The sequence below is a fragment of the Cebus imitator genome, unplaced genomic scaffold (genome assembly GCF_001604975.1).
Source record: "Cebus imitator isolate Cc_AM_T3 unplaced genomic scaffold, Cebus_imitator-1.0 Scaffold96, whole genome shotgun sequence".
Lineage (NCBI taxonomy): Eukaryota > Metazoa > Chordata > Mammalia > Primates > Cebidae > Cebus > Cebus imitator.
The window spans coordinates 483,650-509,626 of NW_016107411.1; the positions used below are offsets into that span (position 1 = coordinate 483,650).

At 36.8% G+C, this 25,977-nt stretch overlaps 1 protein-coding gene across 6 annotated transcripts in view; it reads left to right on the plus strand.

The window, feature by feature from the left end:
- The window catches only part of ENOX1 (ecto-NOX disulfide-thiol exchanger 1), a 619,238-nt gene that overhangs the window by 158,987 nt on the left and 434,274 nt on the right, over positions 1–25,977 (plus strand). Inside the window, exon 1 of one of the 6 annotated variants that reach the window (XM_037741179.1) lies at positions 20,356–20,479. The exons of the other annotated variants lie outside the window; for them this stretch is intronic. The gene's annotated coding sequence lies outside the window, so the exon portion shown is untranslated. Of the gene's footprint in view, positions 1–20,355; positions 20,480–25,977 lie in introns of those variants that run through there. 6 annotated transcript variants of the gene reach the window in all.

Sequence of the window (25,977 nt, forward strand, 5' to 3'; positions counted from 1 at the left end):
TTTCACCATGTTGACCAGGATGGTCTCGATCTCTTGACCTCATGATCCACCCACCTCGGCCTCCCAAAGTGCTGGGATTACAGGCTTGAGCCACCGTGCCGGCCTCAAAATACACTTTTAAATAAATGGTGCTGGAAATGGACAAAAAAATGAACCTCATTCTCAGTATCACACCTTATATAAAAATTCAAAATGGGTTATGGACTTAATGCAAATCACAAAACTATATAACTATTGGAAAAAATAGGAAAAAAGTCTTTGGTATCTAAGAATAGAGAAAGAGTTCTTAGACTTGATACCAAAGCATGGAAAAATTAGACTTCATTAAAATTAAAAAATGTTGGTCTGTAAAAGACCTTGGTGAGTAGATGAAAATATAAGCTATAGATTGGGAGAAAATATTTGAAACCAGATATCTGAGAAAGGAATACTTTATATAGTACCCTGGACTATATAAAGAACTCTCAAAAGTCAACAGTAAAAAACAGTTCAGTTAGAAAATAGGAAAAAGACACAAGGAAGTATTTTACTGAAGAGTATATAGAGATGGCCAATAAGCCTAAGAGATACTGAAAATCATTAATCATTATGGGAATACAAGTTAAAATCACAATGACTATCACTATACATGAATCAGAATGAGTAAAATAAAAACTGACAACATCAAATGCTAGCAAAATGCAGAGAAGCTAGATCATTTGTACATTGGTGGTGGGAATGTAAAATGGTACAACCACTCTGTAAAACTATTTAACAGTTTCATAAAGAACTAAACATGCAGCTGTCATACAGACCAGTAATGGCATTCCTGGGCATTTATCTCAGGGAAATGACTACTTATGTTTACACAAAAATCTGTACACAAATATTCATAGCAGCTTTATTTACAATAATCAAAAATTGGAAAAAACAGTGATGCCTTTCAGTGGGCAAATGCTTAAACAAATTGTGGTATATACATACCATAGAATAGTGTTCAACAATGAAAATGAGGAGCAGGATCATCATGGTGGATGGGAGGCAGGACTAGACTGCATCTCTGGACGGAGCAATGTGCGGGGGCTCGCATCGTGAATTTTAGCTCCAGATCAACTGCAAGAAGAAACCAGCATTATCAAGAGGACCCACAGACTCTCTGAAGGAAGCGGACTGTTCCTGCAGGACCCGGCAGGCCACTCCCACAAAACTGTGAATGCGCTAACCATGGAAGTGGGAAAGGTAGACCAGCCTCTCCCCAGCACACATTCCCACTGGAGAAGCTGAAGGTCTGTTTGCGGGGAAGTTTCCGACTTTACCTGGTGCTGAGTCAATTTGGAGAGCTGAGTGAAATACATGGGTAGAGGAGGCAGTAGGAAGGGCCCTGGGAGCTCACTGGGTCCCCTAGCAGGCCATTCCTTCCTGGCACCACAGGGATCCAACAGAAGAGGAGCAGGGGGTAAAACCTCACAGGGAGAAGGACATCTCTAGCTCAACTTTGTAACAATTTGAACAGATTGAGAAGCCTCCTGGCCGGAACTCGGAGGAGGGCACAAATACAGTGTGCAGACTCCACAGACAGGGGAAGAGCCAAGCCTTTTTGTTTTGTAGTTGGAGGCAGGTAGCCAGGGTCAGGGTTTTAGGCTCTCTGCCTGGAAACAGACTTGGGGCTGTTGAGTGGGGCATGGTGGGAGTGAGACTGGCCCTTTGGTTTGTGTGGGAGCCGGGTAAGGTCTGTGACTTCTAGCTTTTCCCACTTCTCTGACAACCTGCATGACTCAGCAGAGGCAGCTGTAATCGTCCTAAGTACACAACTATAGTGACCTGGGACTGTCACCCCCATCCCTCTAAGCAGCCTCAGCAAGACCCTCCCAAGGAGAGTCTGAGCTCAAACACTCCTATCCCACCCTGACCTAATGGTCCTTCCCTACCCACCCTGGTAGTGGAAGACAAGGGGCATATAATCTTGGGAATTCCAGAGCCTCACCCACCACCCATTCCTCTGCATACTATGACAGCTGTTGCTCTCTGGAAAATGCCAGCTCCTGCCAGGAGGCCAAGCAGCACAAAAATAGACCATTAAACCACTAAAGCTAAGGACCTCACAGAGTCCATTTCATTCCCAACCCCCATTCCTGTCACCTCCACTAGAATAGGCACTGGTATCCACAGCTGAGAGACCTATAGATGGTTCACATCACAGGACTCTGTGCAGACAACTCCCATACCAGCCTGGAACCAGGTAGACTTACTGGGTGTCTAGACCTAGAAGAGAGACAACAATTACTGTAGTTTGACTCACAGGAAGCCACATCATAGGAAAAGGGGGAATGTACTACATCAAGGGAACACCACATGAGACAAAAGAATCTGAACAATAGCTTTCAGCCCTAGACTTTCTCTCTAACAGAGCCCACCCAAATGTTTACCTCAAAAACCCTCAGGACTCCTCCAGAAAACTTCTAGAACTGATAAAAAAAATTCAGTGAAGTTTCAAGATACAAGATTAATATACACCAGTAGTGACCAAGCAGAGAATCAAATCAAGAACTCAAGTCCTTTTACAATAGTTGCAAAATATATATATTTAGGTATATACCTAACCAAGGAGTTGAAAGACTTCTACAAGGAAATCTACAAAACACTGCTGAAAGAAATAATAGACAACTCTAACAAATGAAAACACATCTCATACTCATGGATGGGTAGAATCAATATTGTGAAAATGACCACACTACCAAAAGCAATCTACAAATTCAATGCAATTCCCATCAAAATACTACCATCATTTTCACAGAATTAGAAAAAAAAATTTCTAAAATTTATATGGAACAAAAAAAGAGCCCACATAGCCAAAGCAAGACTAAGCAAAAAGAACAAATCTGGGAGAGAGATCCAAGATGGCTGATCACTAGCAGCTTGGGATTGTAGCTCCCAGTGAAAGCGCCGAGAAGGAGAGGACACCACACTTTCAGACGAATTTTTGTTGCTCATGCACCAGAGGATTCCCAGGGGAGGACCACCACTGGTTGCCAGCACAACTCTTGTGGCCGGTGCAGCGGTTTTCCTGCTGCCTTGGTGTGGCGATTATTGATGCAGAGTCAGAAAAGCACCATCAATCATAATGCTGCTGTTTTGGCCAGTGCAGTGGGTTGCTCAGATTTTAGCGCTGGGAATCGACAAGTTGAACGTCCACTCAGAAACCCAATTATAAAGATGGTAATTATAAAGACCACAGATGGATAAATCTATAAAGAAGGGAAGAAACAGCCTAAAAAGGCTGAGAATACCCAAAATCAGAATGCCTCTCCCTCTACAGGGGATCACAGTTCCTCATCAGCAACAGATTAAGGCCTGATGGAGAATGAATGTGTTCCATTAACAGAAGCAGGCTTCAAAAGGTGGATGATAAGAAACTTCTGGGAATTAAAAGAACTTGTTCTAACCCAATGCAAAGAAACTAAGAACTTTGAAAAAAGGTTTGACAAAATGTTAACAAGAATACACAATTTAGAGAGGAATATAAGTGAATTAATGGAACTGAAAAACACAATACGAGAACTTCGCGAAGGATGCACAAGTTTTAACAGCTGAATCGATCAAGCAGAAGAAAAGATATCAGAAGTCAAAGACCAACTTAATGAAATAAAACGAGAAGACAAGATTAGAGAAAAAAGGATAAAAAGGAATGAGCAAACTCTCCAAGAAAGATGGGACTATGTGAAAAGACCTAATCTACGCCTGATAGGTGTATCTGAATGTGACAAAGAGAATCAATCCAAGCTGGAAAATATGCTTCAGGATATTATTCAGGAAAACCTTCCCAACCTAGCATGGCGGGACAATATTCAACTCCAGGTAATACAGAGAACACCACGAAGATATTCCTCAAGAAGACCAACCTCAAGGCACATGATCGCCAGATTCACCAGGGTTGAAATGAAAGAGAAAATACTAAGGGCAGCTAGAGAGAAAGGTCAGGTTACCCATAAAGGGAAGCCTATCAGACTCACAGCAGATCTCTCAGCAGAAACCCTACAAGCTAGAAGAGAGTAGGGGCCAATATTCAACATCCTTAAAGAAAAGAACTTTCAACCCAGAATTTTACATCCAGCCAAACTAAGCTTCATAAGCGAAGGAAAACTAAAATCTTTTGTGAAAAAGCAAGCACTCAGAGATTTCATCACCACCAGGCCTGCTTTGCAAGAGCTTCTGAAAGAACCACTACACATAGAAAGGAACAATCAGTATCAGCCTTTCTAAAAAATACCAAAAAGTAAAGAGCATCAACATAATCAACAATTTACATTAACTAACAGGCAAAACAGCCAGCTAACATTAAATGGCAGTATTAAACTCACATATATTATTATTAATTCTAAATTTAAATCACCTAAATCCCCCAATCCAAAGACACAGACAGGCAAAAAAAATCCAAAACCCCTTGGTATGCTGCGTCCAGACCCATCTCACATGCAAGGATACACAAAGACTCAAAACAAAGGGATGGAGAAAGATTTACAAACCAAATGGTGAGCAAAAATAAATAAATAAATAAAATGCAGGAGTTACTTTAAAGCAACAAAGATCAAAAGAATCAAAGAGGGATATTACATAATGATAAAAGGATCAATGCAAGAAGAAGAGCTAAAGACCCTAAACATATACGCACCCAATACAGAAATACCCAGATATACAGTGTAAGACTTATAAAGAGACTTAGACTCCCACACAATAATAGTGGGAGACTTCAACATCAATATTAGACAGATCAATGAGACAGAAAATTAACAACGATATCCAGGATTTGAACTCAGATCCGGAACAAGTACACTTAATTAACATTTATAGAACTCTCCACTTTAAATACACAAAATATACACTCTTATCAGTACCACATCACATCTATTTACAGGTTTCAATGAAATATTGGTTGGCTGCTTGTTTGTTATTTTCTTCCCTTGATTTTTTTTCATGTCTCTATTATTAAGCACAATTATAGGTATACCCATTTTTAGACTGCATTCTAGCCTAGGCAATAAAGCAACACCCCCGTTCTCTCTCCCTCTCCCTCATTCTCTTTCTTCCTCTCCTTGGTTCTTTCTTTTTTCTTTCTTTCTTTTTTTTTAGAAAAAAAAAAACAAAAACAAATCTGGAGGCATCTCTACCTGATTTCGAACTATGCTATTAGGCCACAGTCACCAAAACAGCATGGTACTGGTACAAAAATAGGGACATAGACCAATGGAACAGGATAGAGAACCCAGAAATAAACCCAAATACTTACAGCCAACCGATCTTTGACAAAGCAAACAAAAACATAAAGCAGGGAAAGGACATTTTTTCAACAAATGGTGCTGGAATAATTGGCTAGCCACATGTAGGAGAATGAAATTGGATCCTCATCTCTCATCTTGTACAAAAATCAATGCAAGATGGATTACGGACTTAAACCTAAGACCTGAAACTATAAAAGTTCTAGAAGATAACATTGGAAAAATCCTTCTAGACATTGGCTTAGGCAAGGATTTCATTACCAAAACCCAAAAGAAAATGCAATATAAACAAAGATAAATAGCTGGGACCTAATTAAACTAAAAAGCTTTTGCATGGCAAAAGGAACAGTCAGCAGTGTAAACAAACAACCCACAAAGTGGGAGAAAATTTTCACAATCTGTACATCCGACAAAGGACTAATATCCAGAATCTACAACAAACTCCAAACAGTAAGAGAAAAACAATCAATCCCATAAGAAAGTGGGCTAAGGACATGAATAGACAATTCTCAAAAGAAGATATACAAGCAGACAACAAACATGAAGAAATGTTCAACATCACTAATGAGCAGGGAAATGCAAATCAAAACCACAATGGGATACCACCTTACTCCTGCAAGAATGACCATAATCAAACAAATAATATAAAAAACAGTAGATGTTGGCATGGATACAGTGACAGGGAATACTTCTACAATGCTGGTGGGAATGTAAACTAGTATAGTTGCTATGGAAAACAGTGTGGAGATTCCTTAAAGAACCAAACCATTTGATCCAGCAATGCCACTACTGCATATCTACCCAGAGGAAAAGAAGTCATTATTTGAAAAAGACATTTACACATGCATGTTTATTGCAGCACAATTCTTAATTGCAAAATCATGGAACTAACCCAAATATCCATCAGTCAATACGTGGATAAAGAAATCATTTTATATAAATATGTATGTGTATATATATACACACACACACACATATATACATATATATGTATATAGACACACACAATGGAATACTATGCAGCCATAAAAAGGAATAAATCAACAGCATTTTCAGTGACCTGGATGAGATTGGAGACTATTATTCTAAGTGAGGTAACTCAGGAATGGAAAACCAAACATCGTGTGTTCTCACCAATATATGAGAGCTAAGCTATGAGGACACAGAGGCATAAGAATGATACAATGGACTTTGAGGACTTGGAGGAAGAGTGGGAGTGCAGTGAGGGGTAAAAAATAACAAATATGGTGCAGTGTAAACTTCTAGGGTGATGGATGCACCAAAATCTCACAAAGCACCACTAAAGAACTTACTCATGTAACCAAATACCACCTGGACCCCCAATAACTTATGGAAAAAGAAAAAAACAAAAAGGAAAGAATTATTGATATATACAACAACCTGGATGACTCTCCAGAATATTATGCTGAATGAAAAACACCAATCTCCAAAAGTTCTATGCTGTATGATTCCACTTATATAACATCTTGAAATGACTAAATTATGGAAATGGAGAATAGATGAATGGTTGCCAGAAGCTAAGAAGAACATGGGGAAAAAGATAAGTGGATATGGCTATGAAAAGGCAAAATGAGAGATTCTCAAAGTGATAGAAATATTCTCTATCTTAGCTGTATCATTGTCAATATCCTGGGTGCTATTGTGCTATAGTTTTGTAAGTTGCTACCATTGGGGAAAACTGGGCAGCGATTACACTATATGCCTCTATTGTTTCTTCTAACTACATGTGAAGATAGGATTATTTCAAAATAAAAAGTTTAATTTAAAAATACACATTCATGGCTGGGCATAGTGGCTCACTCCTGTAATCCTAGCACTTTGGGAGGCTGAGGCAGGTGGATCACCTGAGGTCAGGAGTTTGAGACTAGTCTGACCAACACAGAGAAACTCCATCTCTACTAAAAATACAAAATTATCTGGGTGTGATAGTGCATGCTTGTAATCCCAGCTACTCAGGAGGCTGAAGCAGGAGAATCGCTTGAACCCGGGAGGCAGAGGTTGCAGTGAACTAAGATCCCACCTTTGCACTCCAGCCTGGGCAATAAGAGCAAAACTCCATCTCAAAAATAAATTAAATTAAATTAAATTAAACACGCACTTTGGCTGAACACCATGGCTCATGCCTATAATCGCAGTAGTTTGGGAGGCCAAGGTGGGTGGATCACCTGAGGTCAGGAGTTCAAGCGCAGCCTGGCCAACATGGTAAAACCCTGTCTCACCTAAAAATTCAAAAAAATTAGCCATGCATGGTGGTGAGTGTCTGTGTTCTTGGCTACTTGGGAGGTTGTGGCATGAGAATTGCTTGAACCTGGAAGGGAGGTGGAGGTTGCAGTGAGCCAAGATTACACCACTGCATTCCAGCCTGGGCAACACTCCATGTCAAAAACAAAAAGAAACAAAAACAAAACACATACAGTTGATCTTGAATTGAATTTTTAAGAATTTATTCTATAAATATTTTGTACTCACACATGTACCCAATTATTCATTCAATGGATATTCATTTCAGTATTAGCTGCAGTAGCAAAAGATTATACATAATATTTTAGCCCATCAGGTGGTACTTTTTACTAAATCCATACAATGAAATTCTGTGCAGATATTACAAAGAGTGAGATACTACAAATGTATTGATTTATATGAAAATGCACATCTAGAACTGTTATGGAATGTTATATAAAGCCATGTTAATAAAAATGTAAGAGTTCATGTGTACATTTTTATATGCAGAGAGTACTTTTGGGATAGACATGTGACTAGAAACCATGATGAGCCTAGGGAGAGCAACTTTGTGTCTGATGGAAGACGTGGGAAAAACCTTATTATCTTTATACACCCTGTTATTTCATTTGAATTTTGCACCTTGTGCTTATATTACCAATTGAAGTATATATTAGCATGTTTTTAAAAAAAGGATGGAATTTCCAGAAACAGGCTCAGGTGTACCTGTTCACATGTATATATACATGTAAATACACATTTAGATATGTATGTATGTACACATATGCATACATACTCCTTATATTGTAATACACTCCAAATGAAGTAAAGCTATACATGTAACAAACGGAAACAAACATGGTGGTAGAAAATATAAGTAAATATTTCATAATCTTGGGGTAGGAAAAGTCTTTTAAAAGTAGGACACCAGTAATATAATCATAGAGAAAATATTGATTAATTTAAAGATATAAAAGTTTAAGGTTTTGAATGATTGAAGCAGCAGCACCCACATATATAAACTGCACTTAGTAATACTTAGTAAACAAGAAAATGGCAAAATAACTGTGGTATATTCATATAATTGATTACCACACAGCAACAAAAATTAATAAACTACAGATACAAGGAATAGCATGGGTGAATCTCATGCATAGAATGTTGAGCCAAAGAAATAATTTACAAAATCAGTCTATGGTGATAAATGTCAGGTTGGGGGTTAGTTTTCAAGAGAATGGAGACTCCCTCACATCCCTTCCAGTCAATATTCTGTATCTTGACCTAGTACAGGGTGCAACAGGTAGAACATGGAGGTGTTTGCTTTGTAATAACTCATTAAGCTGTGTGCTATTTTGTTTGTGTATTTTACTTTAAAAATTTTTAAAATAAGCATATAAACAATAATGGACTTTTTTTAATCTCTCAGGTTAGCAAATGATGTTTTTAAAGTGCAATTGCCTTTTGATTGTACTACAAATTGATGAAACTCTTCAGAAGGCACACTGGTATTGTGTTTCAAAATTTTATCCAGCAATTTTCATTACAGGGATTTGTCCTCAGGACAAAATGAGGAAAGTACAAGAGGGATCATGCATAAGGACATCCATAGCAGCTTCATTTGTAAATGGAAAATCAGAAACACATGGAATGTCCAGCATTGGCAGATTGTTTGTATTGAAAACCATACCTACAGAATACATTCTAGCTCATGCTGAGGCAGAGCTCCTTTATCTGTATGAAAGGTGTATCAGAAGTTTGGTGAGTAAGACAGGAATTTCTAGATCCGTCTCTCATATAGTTATATATACATACTCATACATGCACTCACACGTAACTCTCAAAACCATACTGTTAAAAAAATCTTACCTAAATAGTTTGGAATACTAGTCACTAAAATGTCACCAAAATTTTTCTTTTTTATATGCGTGTGTGTCTATGTGTCTCTGTGTGTGTGTGTGTTTACTTGTTTTACCTTTTGCATTCTTTAAAAAATACAAGTAGGAATGAGTTTCAAACCTGAGGAAAATAATAAAACAAACAAAAATTCCTGAGGAGCATTTTTGGATATTTCTGCTAGTTATCTCCCTATCTCTGTAATAATTATGTTTCTAAGTTAAAATCGGAGGAAAAGAAGAAGGGAAGAGAGAGATGTGAACAAACGATATATTTGTTAAATTTAATCATGTTAAATGATAACATTGAAAGGAGAGTAAGGTATGAACCATGTCATTACAGTTTTTCTTACACAGGAGCAGAATTATTCCTAGGTCATGTGTCAATTAAGTTATTTTCATTTGTAGATTGAATGGTAGTGTTATAATTCTAAATGTTTCCTAGTGTATTGAAAGGGTTTTAAAATATTGTATATGTCGGCCAGGTGCGGTGGCTCGTGCCTGTAATCCCAGCACTTTGGGAGGCCGATGTGGGGAGATCATCTGAGGTCAGGAGTTTTGAGACCAGCCCTGGCAACATGACAAAACCTCATTTCTACTGAAAATACAAAACTTAGCCTGGTGAGGTGGCAGCACCTGTACTCCCAGCTACTTGGGAGGCTGAGGTGGGAGGATTGCTTGAACCCAGGAGGTGGAGGTTTCAGTGAGCCGAGATCATGCCACTGCACTCTAGCCTGGGCAGCAGAGTAAGAGTCTGTCTCAAAAAAAAAAAAGAAAAGAAAAAAAGAAAAAAAAATATATATTTTTATACACACACACACACATATATATAGTATGTGTCAAACTTAAGAAGGGTTTTCATAATTAATTCGATCAGGCATGGTTCCAAGTTTTGTGAAGTTTTAAGATTGTATAATTTTTGAGTCTGTCTGTAAGAAAGGAGAACAAAATTTTTAATACAAAGTTAGTTCCTGGTTTTTGGAACGAGAGTGTACAGGCCCCGGAACTGAAGTTTCCAGCATGTTATGCTAGATTCACCTGTTAAAATGTATGCTAGACACATACATTTTGTTTACTTATGCCTTGCTCCCCTTCCTTGGGGGGCATTATTGCTTACTATTAATTCAGTTGTGAAAACATACTACTTGTTACTGACACAATTTAAAGCTCTTATGCAAGCCAATGTATTAAAATACAAAGAATAAAAATATGTATTTAAGCCCTATTGCTGAAGGTTCATTAAGCTCACTGATGTCTCAAGGCCCTATACATATAGTAACTGGATTTATTTATTCCTCTTATTTTAAAGAAAGTAAATTATTCATTCAGTATTTGCTGAATGTTGTTTATTTACTCTGTAAATAGCTCTGTACATAAGAATTCTACCACTTCCCCATCCCCACCAAATTCCACAGTCTTGTCTCAAAATATATTCAAATTTTATACCAAGGCTCCTCAAACTTTAATGTACATTCAGATCATCAAGAGATCTTGTTAAAATGCAGATTCTGATTCAGTAGTTCTGGGGTGGGATCTAAGGTTCTGCATATTTAGCAAGTTCTCACATGATGCCTTCCTTGTTGCTGGTCCTCAGACCACATTTTGTATGTAACAAGGCTCCAGAGTCCATATCCTACATCGTTCTGATTGTACCTAACATACCCTCATTGGAAATGGGAGGCTCCTCCCTTGCCCTCCACATGTAACTGGCAGGGAAAATGTTTGTACCAGCCTAGTGGCTCTTAGGTGCTGCTGGTGGGTCCTTAGTCATTGAATGTAAATGTAGAGACTGGATTGGGACCCAGCTGATGATGAGCAGGGCAAGGAGGGAGGGAAAGGAAGACAGAGAAAGAGAGAACACAAGTGAGAAAGTGCTGAACGAGAAGCCCTTTATTTTGGGGAAATGTTTATGGGGAAAGTAGGCAGACTGTTTGCACTTCAGCTTGAGGTCCAAATCACAGGTAAGGCAGTAGTGTGAGTTTCTTACGGGAATCCAAGAGTTAAGAAAAAGAGCCTCAGAGTTGTTCAGTCCTGGTCACACAGATAGCCATACTTTTATTCCAGGGTTCAGGGCATGATCTGTGTAGTGACAACCCTTTCAGCAGGCAGCCTGTCCAATCTGTGGGCTTTTCTTCTGGAACTATCAAGAGAAACCGATTGTATCCAGTGTTTTTGCATTTCTGATGACACAATAGTCTTCCCATAGTAACTCTGATATGGCTCTCTGTATGCTGTCAAGCTAACCACAGATTCCTGATGGGTGAGGAGGGTGGAGAGGCTGCTTTTCAATAAATACTATTCCAGCAGCAACAAAGACAGAAGTTTTCATTGTCAAAGTAATCTAAGAAAAGCACCACATGCCCTGTTGCCCCACCTTTGATATCCTAAATTCCTAGGACAGCTGACACTTTTATTTGTCATTATGGTGGAAAGAAATGTGTAAATATTTTTTGTTTGTTTGAGACAGAGTCTCACTCTGTAGCCCAAGCTGGAGTGCAGTGCCACAATCTCAGTTCATTGCAACCTCCGCCTCTGGGGCTCAAGCAATTTTTGTGCCTCAACCTCTGGAGTAGCTGGGACTACAGGCACCTGCCACCATGCACGGCTTATTTTTGGTATTTTAGTAGAGACAGGGTTTCACCGTGTTATCCAGCGTGGTCTTCAACTCCTGGCCTCAGGTGATCTACACGCCTTGGCCTCCAGAAGTGCTGGGATTACAGGCATAAGCCACGGTGCCTGGCTGATCTACCTTCTTAATGGATGTTTAAGTATGTAGTACAAATTATTTGTAATCACAATGTTGTACAGCAGATGTCTAGAACTTTTTCATTTTACATGACTGAAATTCTATACTCATTGAACAGTAGCTTCCTATTTTCCTTTCCCTCCAGCCTCTGGCAACCACTATTGTACTCTCTGCTTCCACAAGTTTGACTATTTTAGATAACTTCATATAAGTGGCATCATGCAGTATTTGTGCTTCTGTGATGTACCTATTTCACTTAGCGTAATACTTTCAAGGTTCATCCACATTATAGTCTATGACAGGATTTTCTTTGTTTCAGTGGACATTTTAACAATATTAAATCTTCCAACCCATGCCATAGGATTTTTTTTCCCCATTTATTTGTGTCCTCTGTCTTTCAGCAATCTTTTGTAGTTTTTAGTATATAAGTCTTTTGCTTTCTTGGTTAAGTTTATTTCTAAGTTTTATTTTTTTGATGCTATCATGAATAAGATTGTTTTCTTAATTTCTTTTTTGAATTGTTCATTGTTCACTTTCTTAATTTCTTTTTTGAATTGTTCAATTGTTCATATGTATAGTGATACAACTGATTTTTGAGCACTGATTTTGCATCCTATAACTTTACTGGGTTCATTTATTCCAATAGATTTTTATTCAAAAATTAGTAGAATTTAAGTGTTTTCTGTATACTGTATAAGGTTATATAATCTGTGAACACAGATAATTTTACTTCTTCCTTTCTAATATGGATGGCTTTTATTTCTTTTTCTTGCTTAATGGCTCTTGTTAGGGCTTTCAGTACTCTATTGAGTAGAAGTGGCAAGAGTGAGCATCCTTGCCTCGTTCTGGATCTTAGAGGAAAGACTTCCAGTTTTTCACCATTGAGTGAAATGCTACCAGTGGGCTATGTGGCCCATTTCATATGTGGTCATTATTATGGTAAGGTAATTTTTTTCTATTTCTAGTTAGTTGAGTGCTTTTTATTATGAAACGGTTGAATTTTGTCATATGCTTTTTCTGTTTCTATTGAGATGATTGTGTGATTTTTATCCTTCATTCTGTAATGTGTATCACATTGATTGTGTTTTATATGTTGAGGCCTCTTTGCATCTCCAGGTTAAATCCTACTTGGTCATGGTATATAATCCTTTTGATGTGCTATTGAATGTGGTTTGCTTATGTTTTGTTGAGGACTTTGGCATATGCTCCTTGGAAGTGAGGATTCCCATCAGGGATATTGGCCTGTCATTTTCCTTTCTTATAGCATCTTTTTCTCATTTAGCAATGGGAGGAATGCTGGCCTCAAAATGAGTTTGGAAGTATTCTATCCTCTTCATTTTTTGGAAGAGTTTGAGAAGAATTGGCAGTAATTCTTAAAATGTGTGCTAAAATACACTAGTGAAACCATCTCACCTTTGACTTTTCTTAGTGGGACAATTTTGATCACTGATTTGATCTTCTTACTACTTATAGGTCTGTTTAGACTTTCTATTTATGGTTCAGTCTTGGTAGGTTGTATATTTCTAGGAATTAATCCATTTCTTTTGGGTTATCTAATTTGTTGGCATATAATTTTTCATAGTAGTCTCTTATCCTTTAATTTCTCTGGCATCAGTTATAATCCCTCCTCTTTCATTTCTGATTTGATTTATTTGAGTTTTTCTTAGTTAATCTAGCTATTGGTTTGTCAGGTTTTTTTTTTTAAACATTTCAAATAAACAACTCTTAGTGTCCTTGATTGACCCATTTAAAAAATAGCTTTATTGGGATATAATTTACATACCATAACATTCACTCATTTAAAGTGTACAATTCAGCAGTATAAAATTTTTCATTTATGTTCCGGGTATACAACCATTATAATCTCATTTTGGAACATTTTCACCATCCTAAAAGAAACCTTGTAGCCCATAAAAGGTTGAGCCGCTTTTAATTGTATAAATACAATGGACTTCCTGCAACCTGTTTTTGCCTGTAATAAATATAATGAACTTTGGGAACCAATGTCTGACTGTAGTTAATATGACGAACTTTTGAAGATGGACTGGTAAACAGTAAAATTTATTAAGGTATGTATTCTGTTATCAACTAGTCTAAATTTGTTATCACACAAATATAACACTCAAATTTAATTTTTATTTGATTTTTTATTATACTTTAAGTTCTGGAATACATGTGCAGAATGTGCAGGTTTGTTACATAGGTATACACATGCCATTGTGGTTTGCTGCATCCATCCCCCCATCATCTACATTAAGTATTTTTCTTAATGTTAGCCCTCTCCAATCCCCCAACCTCGTTACCCCTCCCCTAGTCCCTGCACCCCCCAACAGGCCCTGATGTGTGACGTTCCCCTCCCTGTGTCTATGTGTTCTCATTGTTCAACACCCACTTGTGAGTGAGAACATGCAGTGTTTGCTTTTCTGTTCTTGTGTCAATTTGCTGAGAATGATGGTTTCCAGCTTCATCCATGTGCCTGCAAAGGACATGAACTCATCCTTTTTGTGGCTGCATAGTATTCCATGGTGTATATGTGTCACATTTTCTTTATTCAGTCTATCTTTGATGGGCATTTGCATTGGTTCTGAGTCTTTGCTATTGTTAAGAATGCAGCAATAAACATGCGTGTGCATGTGACTTTATAGTTAAATGTTTTATAATCCTTTGGGTATATACCCAGTAATGGGATTGCTGGGTCAAATGGTATTTCTAGGTCTAGGTCCTTGAGGAATTGCCACCCTGTCTTCCACAATGATTGAACTAATTTACACTCCCACCAACAGTGTAAAAGTATTCCTATTTCTCCATGTCCTCTCCAGCATCTGTTGTCTCCTAATTTTTTAATGATCACCATTCTAACTGGCATGACATAGTATCTCAATGTGGTTTTGATTAGCATTTCTCTAATGACCGGTGACGATGAGCTTTTTTTCATATGTTTTTTGGCTGTATAAATGTCTCCTTTTGAGAACTGTCTGTTCATATCCTTGGCCCACTTTTTGATGGGGTTGTTTTTTTCTTGTAAGTTTGTTTAAGTTCTTTGTGGATTATGATTATTAGCCCTTTGTCATATGGGTAGATTGCAAAAATTTTTTCCCATTCTGTTGGTTGCCAGTTCACTCTAATGATAGTCTCTTCTGCTATGCAGAAGCTCTTAAGTTTAATTAGATCCCATATATGTTTATCGTGTATACCATGTTTTGAAAAATGTAAACATGCATTACTTCAAATACAGTCATCAAATACCATCAAATGTTTTGATCACTCAGAACATTTTTTATTACTCAGAAATATTTATTACAAAATGTAAAGCTTAATATTTATTTGCAACTGTGCATCAAGTACCTTTTGTTGATGATATTGATGAAGTGAGTAAATAAAGGTAGTGGTACATAAATGTTCATCATATTATGTTTATGGAGCAAAGTATTGTACAGAAGTAGAAGGCACAGATCATAATGCTATTGATTTATTTTGGAAATCATATGAAAGTCTGTGAGAAAAATACTGAGGACAATTTATGAGAATTAGTTAGTTACCATACTAAATTTTTGAAACAAATTCTTATAGAGGAAAAGAATCAAGTTTATATTACAGGGAATTCACGGATGTAAACTTCCTAGGAGCCATGAAGTCTGCTTTTGCTTTACTTTTTTAGAAAGTACCCAAATCCTGTTCCTAAGCTTTTTGCAAAAAAAAACCCTGACCTTTCTAGCTGATGACAAGTGAGACACTAATAGAGATGTTACTTCTATTTATGTAGTCTTTTTGCCAATGAAAATTCAGTTCCCTTTTTGATCTTTCTCAATTACCAAGAGAAGCTCTGTTTCTCAAATAGTGACTGAGAAAATATGAGGGTAACCCATACAGTGGGCATCTGTATTTTCATGACTAATATTTTCAACTGCTGTTAGCTGGGCTGGTCACAGTGAAATCTACTCTGTTGGCTCTTCCTAGCTGTAATACACACCGTCTTATTCAAAAGGAGTTTGCCTGGCTCCTTTGTCTGTTCTCTCTTTGAGAGAAGGAGTTTGTCTGGCTCTCTTTGACTGCTTTCCAGAGGTCAGATTCCAGTATAGTTGAAATCTTTTTCCTTTGGATTCCCTTCCTGTAGTCACCCCTCATCAACTCTGCCCACAAAACAAACTACCAGGAACTCTTTAATAATACGTTATTAACATTCATATGTGAAGATGCCTGTTGACACCAATTGGTTGGGTATGAATGACTGAAAAAAACTGCAGAATTATAGCAAGGGGAAAAAATGTGTTAACTCTGAATGTGATATCAGACTCTTGGAAAGCATTTAGGGAATCTGTGTTCATAAGGCCAGTGCATTAGCAGGCTAGAAAGCAATGTGAACTCATGAAGAAGAGCAAGGTACCATGCCAGGGGCAAGCCTAGGCCTCTCAGCCAAGCTCCCAACTGCTGAGAGGTTTACTTGTTTTGCAAACTGTACAAGTAATTGGTTGTTATGTCACATTCTGTGGTTTCTGGAAGTGTTGTGTAATGTCACTTTACAAAAAAAAAAAAAGCATTGCTGGAATGCATTAGAAATAATGATTTAAGATTGAACTGGCTCTGTTGAAATAACCTAAATTCAGGCTGCAATATTGTTTTTCCCAGGTGGCCAAAATCACTGACTTAAGATATTTAAAATGTCAGTAATGCATATTCTTAATAAGGTTGAAGAATCAGCCATACTTCAGGGAGTATTATTTATCTTCATCATCATCTAAGTAGCCTTTTGAGACTACATGGGTCATGACTTGATTTCTGTCATTATACATAAATCCAAAATGATTGATGCATTCTGACATCCAGACAAGGCTGAACCAGATGTTTGCCAGATCCTTGATTCAAATCCTTCAGTATATATTTAACATTTCACATTTAAACATGTACACCAAAGGATTGTTCTTTATACTATTGTAATTCTTAATGCCTAACAGATGGATTGATGGGTGCATGTATAAATCTGGGTAAGCAGAGCTGGATTAAGGGATGGCAGTTTCCCCAGGCACCTTGTATTGGAACATCAGTGGTATAAATGGGAAACATGGCACCTGTTAACTTAGCTTTCCACATATTACACTTAGGCAATTTGCAAGCAAAATTTATTACAAGGCCCCCAAGGTGGGATGGGAAGGAGATAACTGTAAAGAGTTGCTGACATTGTTGAACTATCTTTATTGAATGCTTTTATAACAATAACAAAAAATCACTGGCATCCCTGAACTCTCTCTATTGAATATTTTGCAGTGTAACAGGAAGCACCACCACCATCCTATTTTAGAATTGCCTGAATTTGATAGGTCACTGTCAGCAGAAATTCTTACACTGAGCAGTATTTTACATAGGTGTGTTTATTGGCAGTGAGTGATTTGTTTGATTTGTTTTTAATATTAAGTTTAAAAGTTGTTACTGTGCTTTCCAAGCATTTTCCTGGTTTGGTAAGTCATAAAAGAAAACTGAACTGAAAAAAGAAATATGGAAAAGTGAGGAATGTTTTAACAACGTGAAAGTAAATAAAAGAACTTTGAAATCTGTTTTGTAACTTTGTAACCATATCTGTAAGAGTTACCTCTGCTCTCCTGAATATGAATAACTAATGCTGTCCCTTAATGAGAACCACAAAATTGTGAAATGAAAGACTGACGCAAGTGAAAGTGATATGTTCACTTAGTGTATGAATTAACCCTGTTTATTAACTAAACATAAAGAGAGACATACTTAATATAAGTTTTCCCCAACTCCACCTAATAAATATTGAATAAGTACTTTAAAAATATCATTTTGAATGCGTACCAAACTTTTAGCCTTTCTCCGCACTCACATGATCCAATCTTAGTTGGACAAATTGTATGGAGTGGGTGTGGGGGATGAGTGAGCAGGTACAAGCATACACAGTTGAATACCCAGCACAAGAAAAGTGCTCCCATGCATATAATTAGGTGAGCCCCAGTTTGAAAAGTTAGCATTTATTTTTCACCTGCAAAATGTTGCAAAAACGTTACATAAATGCCAAGAGTGCTTTGACTTTATAATATTACATTAGAGAACTATCTGGACCCTATTCTGATGGCCAGGGCAGATGGTAGATATCATGTGCTAAGAACAGGCACTTTGCAATTCCCAGCATTTGGAAATCTGCCATGCAAATTTGAAATGGGTCAAAGTGAAATGCTGAGATTCTTTTATACTTATGAGAAGTTGCAAAATTTCAAAACTTAGGGAGAAATAGGAGGTTATTTCCTGATAAAACAAAAGATTAATTTACTTTGCTTTTCTCCAGATGAACAGAAGATGGGAAAAAATCTTAATGTGTACAAGCTTTAATGAGAGCCTACATGGAAGTGAAAATAAAATAAAATAAAATAAAATGGTTTATTTTATAAATAACAAAAGAACATTTTTCCAATTGCATGTATGACATTAGATGTGGAAATATAGTTAGATGCTACATGTGCTATACTTTATAATTGCTTTGCCTTTTAGATTTGAATCTTTTATCTCTTAGGTTGTTACCATTAGATGAGAGGAGGCAGCATCAGAATGGTGGTGAAATGGTATATCCACAATCACATAACTCAGACCCAGAATTATTCATTATTCGTTATACCAAACATAAACTATTTACAAAATACAGATACAGCCAAATTGACGAATTTATTAAATTGGAACCACTGGGTGGAGAAAATTTATGAAAATAATAAAGAACCTTTAAGCTATCCAACCATACAGTTACAAATGAGTTATTTAAGGTATAGGTAAGCTAATGCGTATCTCATGCAGGGGTAAAAGAAAAAGAAGCTTTATTCACAGATATGTACAAATAGAAAGTAATGGATTGTGATCTGTTGGTTTGCTGACCATAAAGAAGACAAGTACCTATGTATATCCACCTGATTGTAAAAAGACGCAGAGACAAGGAAAAATGTCAGATCGAAGGTTGGACTATAAAATACAGGGAAAAGGGCTTTAGCACTTATTGAGTGCCTGCTCTGTGTCAGGCACTGTGCTGAACATTTTATACACATTGTAATTTGAGAACGGAGAGTTCTGAATAGCAGAAGGGGTGATGCAAGTTGGTGTCGAAATTCAAGTCATGAAAGTGAGGTGGGTAGCTGACACTGACGTTAGAGGAGACCCAGCAATAAGGAATAACATTTAGGTCAGCCCTGGACACTCTGCAGGGTGCCAAACAGGAAAGGTCTTCAGCTGTTGCTACTTGTACCTCAGTGATGGCTAATGGCAGTTTTGTGCTGGTTCAAAGCACGTTAGTCATAAAGTAGGTCTTTGGTTTGTATATAGGATGGGAGGAGAAAGGGAAAAGACCAGAAAGCAAACTGACATCAGGGGTATTTATATCTGTTATCTGTCTAGTTCCTCATCCGCCCCATTTGAGATGGGAGAAGGTGGTTCTTGGTTAACTCCTATAACCAGTAGCCCTGAGCTCCTGTCACACTCATTTCTAGCTGCAACTGTGCTTATTGTTGTGGCCTAGCACAGCAGCTGGCTCAGAGTGATGGCCCTCAGTCATTAAGGAGAAGTTGTATAAAATTCAGTATACTCTTTTAAAGGAGGTAAACACAGGGAAAATTCTAGAAAGATGAGTTTCATCTTTTCATTGGATTTGTGATTCCTTGAGGGGAGAAATGATCTCTTATTCATCTTTATATCCTTTGACATCTAACACAATATTTCTTACATAATAATTAAAATATATGTGACACTAAATATAATAGACATGACTTAAGTTTTGGGGAAAAAGTCATATATTGTTTAAAGTCCAGTGTTCTTATTCTCAGGAAATTCAACCAGAAATGATACCTCACCCTCCCATCCTCAAACCCATTCTCAGACCTCAAAATAATGATGCTTTCATTTATTGAATTAAGGAGTCAATTACTGAGATGTCTTTAATAGTGAAGAGGATATCGTTCTAAAGCATTTTTCAGGAACACATAACAAAGGAAGATATTGTAAAGTGGTGTCACGTGATGGAATAATTCCTGGCCATTCTACAGCATACATGCAAGTCAGAGGGTCTCCTGCCCCTGCCTTTTCAGGTCAGTGACTTGGTGCTTCCAGCCTTAAGCCATTGCAACTCCCTGAGCTCAAGAAATGCTTAGACAGATAATACCCAGAGATGAAGGCCACAGACATTTCATAGGATGTCTCTACCAGAGGCTTCATCAGAGTACCCTTATATCTACCCAGGCCTAACATAGACCTCTGACGATTCCAAACTTCCCTTCAAGAGACTCAGCTTCTACACGGTAGAAAGGGCAATAGGGTCTTGAGTCTGCGGGGTGGGACCTCAGCAACTGTATTTGCCCTAATTTGTGAGCAAACCTCTGTGAGCTTCAGTTTTTAGTACTTATCTACACTCATGAGTATTGTAATATTTGAGATTTACAATATTTGCTCTGCAAAATTATTGGTCAGATGATATGCAATAACGTATCTCATATATCTGGGGATTTGTAAGCACTAAACACACATCAAGTGAGTTTTTACTGTGTAGCCAGACTAACATTTTTGTAGCTTTGCTCCTATGACGGTGTTAACTTACTGCCACTGGTAATATTTGAAAATAAGGAAAATTGTAGGGAACTTTTTATCAACAAACTATGCAGTTACAAATAAATTACTTAGGGTATATTGATAACTCTAAAGAAAGGAAAACAAAACTTGATTAATAAAGATGGAAACTCTATGCACAATAAGCACAAACTCTGTATGTACACTCTAGGCCCAATCCAATACTCTGTTTTTTTTTTAATTTTTAATTTTTGTGGGTATATAGCAGGTATATACATTTATGGGGTACATGAGATATTTTGATACATGCATACAATCCATAATAATCACATCAGGGTAAATGGGATATCTGTCTCTTCAAGCATTTATTATTTCTTTGTTACAAACAATCCAATTACACTCTTATTTTTTTTAATGTATAATAAATTATTGTTGACTATAGTCACTCTGTTGTGCTGTGAAATACTATATATATAATATATATAATATGTATATATATGTATAATATATAATATAAAATATAATTATATATAATATATATTATGTATATGTATATATAGAGAGAGAAACAGGGTTTCGTTCTGTCACTCAGGTGGGAGTACAGTGGCACTGTCTCAGTTTACTGCAAGCTTCACTTCCTGGGTTCAAGTGATCCTCCCAACTTAGTCCCCTAAGTAGCTGGGACTACAGGCATGTGCCACCATGCCCAGATAATTTTTCTATTTTTTGGTAGAGATGGAGTTTTCCCATGTGGCCCAGGCTGGTCTCGAACTCCTGGGCTCAAGTGATTTGCCCACTTTGGCCTCCCAAAGTTCTGGGTCTACAGGCCTGAGTCACCACACCCTGCCATCAAATACTAGGTCTTATTCATTCTATCTAATTATATTTTTGTACCCATTAACTATCACCTTCCCACGATCCTATTATTCTTCCCAGTCTCTGGTAATTGTTCTATGCCCTATATTAATTAGTACAATTGTTTTAATACTTTTTCTTTTTTTTATTGCATTTTAGGTTTTGGGGTACATGTGAAGAACATGCAAGATTGTTGCATAGGTACACACAGGGCAGCGTGATTTGCTGCCTTCCTTCCCTTCGCCTATATCTGGCATTTCTCCCCATGCTATCTCTCCCCAACTCCCCACCCACCGCTGTCCCTCCCCTATTTCCCCCTAACAGACCCCAGTGTGTGATGCTCCCCTCCCTCTGTCCATGTGTTCACATTGTTCAACACCCGCCTATGAGTGAGAACATGTGGTGTTTGATTTTCTGTTCTTGTGTCAGTTTGCTGAGAACGATGGTTTCCAGGTTCATCCATGTCCCTACAAAGGACATGAACTCATCATTTTTGATGGATGCATAATATTCCATGGTGTGTTATGTGCACATATTCCCTGTCCAGTCTATCACTAATGGGCATTTGGATTGGTTCCAGGTCTTTGCTATTGTAAACTGTGCTGCAATGAACATTCGTGTGCATGTGTCCTTATAGTAGAACAATTTATAATCCTTTGGATATATACCCAGTAATGGGATTGCTAGGTCAAATGGAATTTCTATTTCTAGGTCATTGAGGAATTGCCACACTGTCTTCCACAATGGTTGAAGTAATTTACACTCCCACCTACTGTGCAAAAGTGTTCATATTTCTCCACATCCTCTCCAGCATCTGTTGTGTCCAGATTTTTTAATGATTGCCATTCTAACTGGCATGAGATTGTATATCAATGTACTTTTGATTTGCATTTCTCTAATGACCAGTGATGATGAGCATTTTTTCACGTTTGTTGGCCTCATGTTTTAATTTTTAGATCCCACAAATAAGTGAGAACATGAGAAGTTTGTCCTTCCATTCCTGGCTTATTTCATCTAGTATAATGACCTCCTTTGCATCCATTTTTGTCGTAGATGACAGGATTTCATTCTTTTTTATGGCTGAATAGTACTCCCTTGTGTAGATGTACCCCACTTTTTTTATACATTTGTCTGTTGATGGGCACACAGGTTACTTCCAAACCTTGGCCATTGTGAATGGTGCTGCAATAAACATGAGAGTGCAAATATCTCTTTGAAATGCCGAATTCCTTTCTCTTGGGTATGTATCTCACAGTGGGATTGCTAACTCATATGGTAGTTCTATTTTTAGTTTTTTTGAGGAACCTCCAATTTCTTCTCTCTAGTGGTTATATTCTTACCAACAGTGTACACGTGCTCCCTTTTTTCCACATCATTGCAAACATCTATTGCCTGACGTTTGGATAAAAGACATTTTAACTGGGGTGACATGATATCTCATTGTATTTTTGATTTGTTTTTCTCTGATGGTCAGTGATATTGAGTATCTTTTCATATACATGTTGGCCATTGGGATACGATTTCTTTTGAGAAGTGTCTATTCAGATCTTTTTTCCATTTTTAATTGGATTATTAGATTTCTTCCTAGAGAGTTGTTTGAGCTCCTTCTGTATTCTGGTTATTAATACCTGTCAGATGGATAATTTGCAAATATTGTCTCCCATTCATTGAGTTGTTTCTTCACTTTTTTGATTGTTTCCTTTGCTGTGCAGAAGCTTTTTAACTTGATGTGATCTTATTTGTTTATCTTTGCTTTGGTTGCCTGTGCTTGTAGGGTATTATTCAAGAAATCTTTGCCTAGTCTCATGTCCTGAAGAGTTTCCTCAATGTTTTCTTGTAGTAGTTTTATAGTTTGAGATCTTAGATTTTAGTCTTTACTCCATTGTGATTTGGTTTTTGTATATGGTGAAAGATAGGGGTCTAGTTTCATTCTTCTACATATGGATATCCAGTTGTTCCAGCACCATTTATTGAAGAGCCTGTACTTTCTGCCAATGTATGTTCTTGACTTCCTTGCCAAAAAAAAGTTTACTGTAGATATATGGATTTGTTTCTGGGTTCTCTATTCTGTTTCATTGGTCCATGTATCTGTTTTTATAGCAGTACCATGCTGTTTGGTTATTAAAACTCTGTAGTATAATTTGAAATCAGATAATGTGATTCTTTTACTTTTGTTCTTTTTGCTCAGTATAGCTTGGGCTACTCTGGATCTTTTGTGGTTCCATATACATTTTAGAATTGTTTTTCCTATTTTTGTGAGGAAAGTCATTGGTATTTTGACAGAGATTACATTGAATCTGTAGATTGCTTTGCGTAGTATGGACATTTTAACTATATTGATTATTCCAGCCCATGAACATGGAATAGCTTTCCATTTTTTGTGTCCTCTTCAATTCTTTCATCAGTATTTTATTGTTCTTGTTGTAGATATTTTTGTAAAATACATAATTTATATGTATTTTATTTTATTATAGATATCTTTCACATTTTTGTGAAATATACAGTTTCTGTGGATTTCATTTTATTTGTAGCTGTGGTAAATGGGATTACTTTCTAGATTTCTTTTTCAGATTGTCTGCTGTTGGCATATAGAAACACTACTGATCATTGAGTATTAATTTTGTATTCTGCAACTTTACTGAAATTTATCATTTCTAATAGTTTGTGATAAAGTCTTGAGGTTTTTCCAAATATAGGATCATATCATCTGCAACCAAAATAATTTGACTTCTTCCTTTCTAATTTGGGTACCCTTTATTTCTTTCTCTCATCTGATTGCTCTGGCTAGAGCTTCCAGTTGTGTTGAATAACAGTGGTGAGGGTGGGCATCTATGTCATGTTCCAGATCTTAGAGAAAATGGTGTCAATTTTTCTCTACTCAGTGTAATACTAGCTGTTGGTTGGTTGTATATGACTTCTATTGTATTGAGGTATATTCCTTAATACCTAGGTTTTTGAGGGTTTTTAACATAAAGGGATGTTGAAATTTATCAACCCTTATTCACATTAATTGAAATGATCATATAGTTTTTATCCTTCATTCTGTTCATATGATGTATCACATTGATTGATTTGCCTATGTTGAACCATCTTTGAATCCTAGGGGTAAATCCCTCTTGGTCACAATGAATGATCTTTTTAATGTGTTGCTGAATTCAGTTTGCAAGTATTTTGTTGAGGATTTTTGTATCAATATTTATCAGGGATATTGGCCTGTGGTTTTCTTTTTTGATGTATCTTTGTCTGGCTTTGGTATGAGGGAAATACCAGCCTCATAGAATGAGTTTGGAAGTATTTCCTCCTCTTATATTTTTCAGAATTGTTTGAATATGATTGGAATTAGTTCTTAAATATTTTGTAAAATTCAGCACTGAAGGCATCTGGTCATGAGCTCTTCTTTGCTGAGAGATCTTTTATTATGACTTTGATCTCATCACTTGTTACTGGTCTGTTCATGTTTTGAATTTCTTCAGGTTCAATCTTGTTAAGTTGTATGTGTCTAGGAATGTCTTCATTTCTTCTAGGTTTTCCAATTTATTGGCATATAATGGCTCATTGTAGCCTCTAATGGACCTTTGAATTTCTGTACAATCAGTTATGTTGTCTCCATTTTCATCTCAGATTTTATTTATTTGGGGTCTTCCCTCTTTTTCTTAGTCTGGCTAAATGTTTGTCAATTTTGTTTATCTTTTCAAAAAACCAACTTTTCATTTCATTGATCTTTTGTATTGCTTTTTTCATTTCAATTTTATTTATTTCTGCTCTGATTATTTATTTTCTTCCAATTTGAGTTTTAAGTTTGCTCTTGCTTTTCTAGCTCATTAAGATGCATCAGTGGGTTATTTATTTAAGATTTTTCTACTCTTTTGATGTAGGCTGTTATAGCTACAAACTTTATTTTTTAGTACTGCTTTTGCTGTATTTAAGAGGTTTTGGTGTATTGTGTTTCTTTTATTATTTGTTTCAAGAAATTTTTAAATTTCCTTCATAATTCTTTATTGACCCACTAGTCATTTAGGAGCTTATTGTTTAATTTCTATATGTTTGTATGGTTTATTGCTCCTTTATTTCTCTTTCCTATTTGAAGGACATTTTCTCTGGATATACTATTCTAAGATTAAAAGAGTTTTCTGTAAACATTTTAAATATGTCATGTCACTCTCTTCTGGCCTATAAAGTTTTCACTGAGAAGTTTGCCAACAGATGTATTGGAACTCCATTATATGTTATTTCATTTATCTTGCTGCTTTTAGAATCTTTTTCTTAATCCTTAACTCTTGGGAGTCTGATTATTAAATGTCTTGGTCATCTTATTTTGGTTAAATCTGCTTGGTGTTCTGTAACCTTCTTGTACTTGAATATTGATATCTTTCTCTAGGTTTGGAAATTCTGTGTTGTTATCCCTTTGGATAAACTTACTACCCCTATCTCTCTTTCTCTCTAC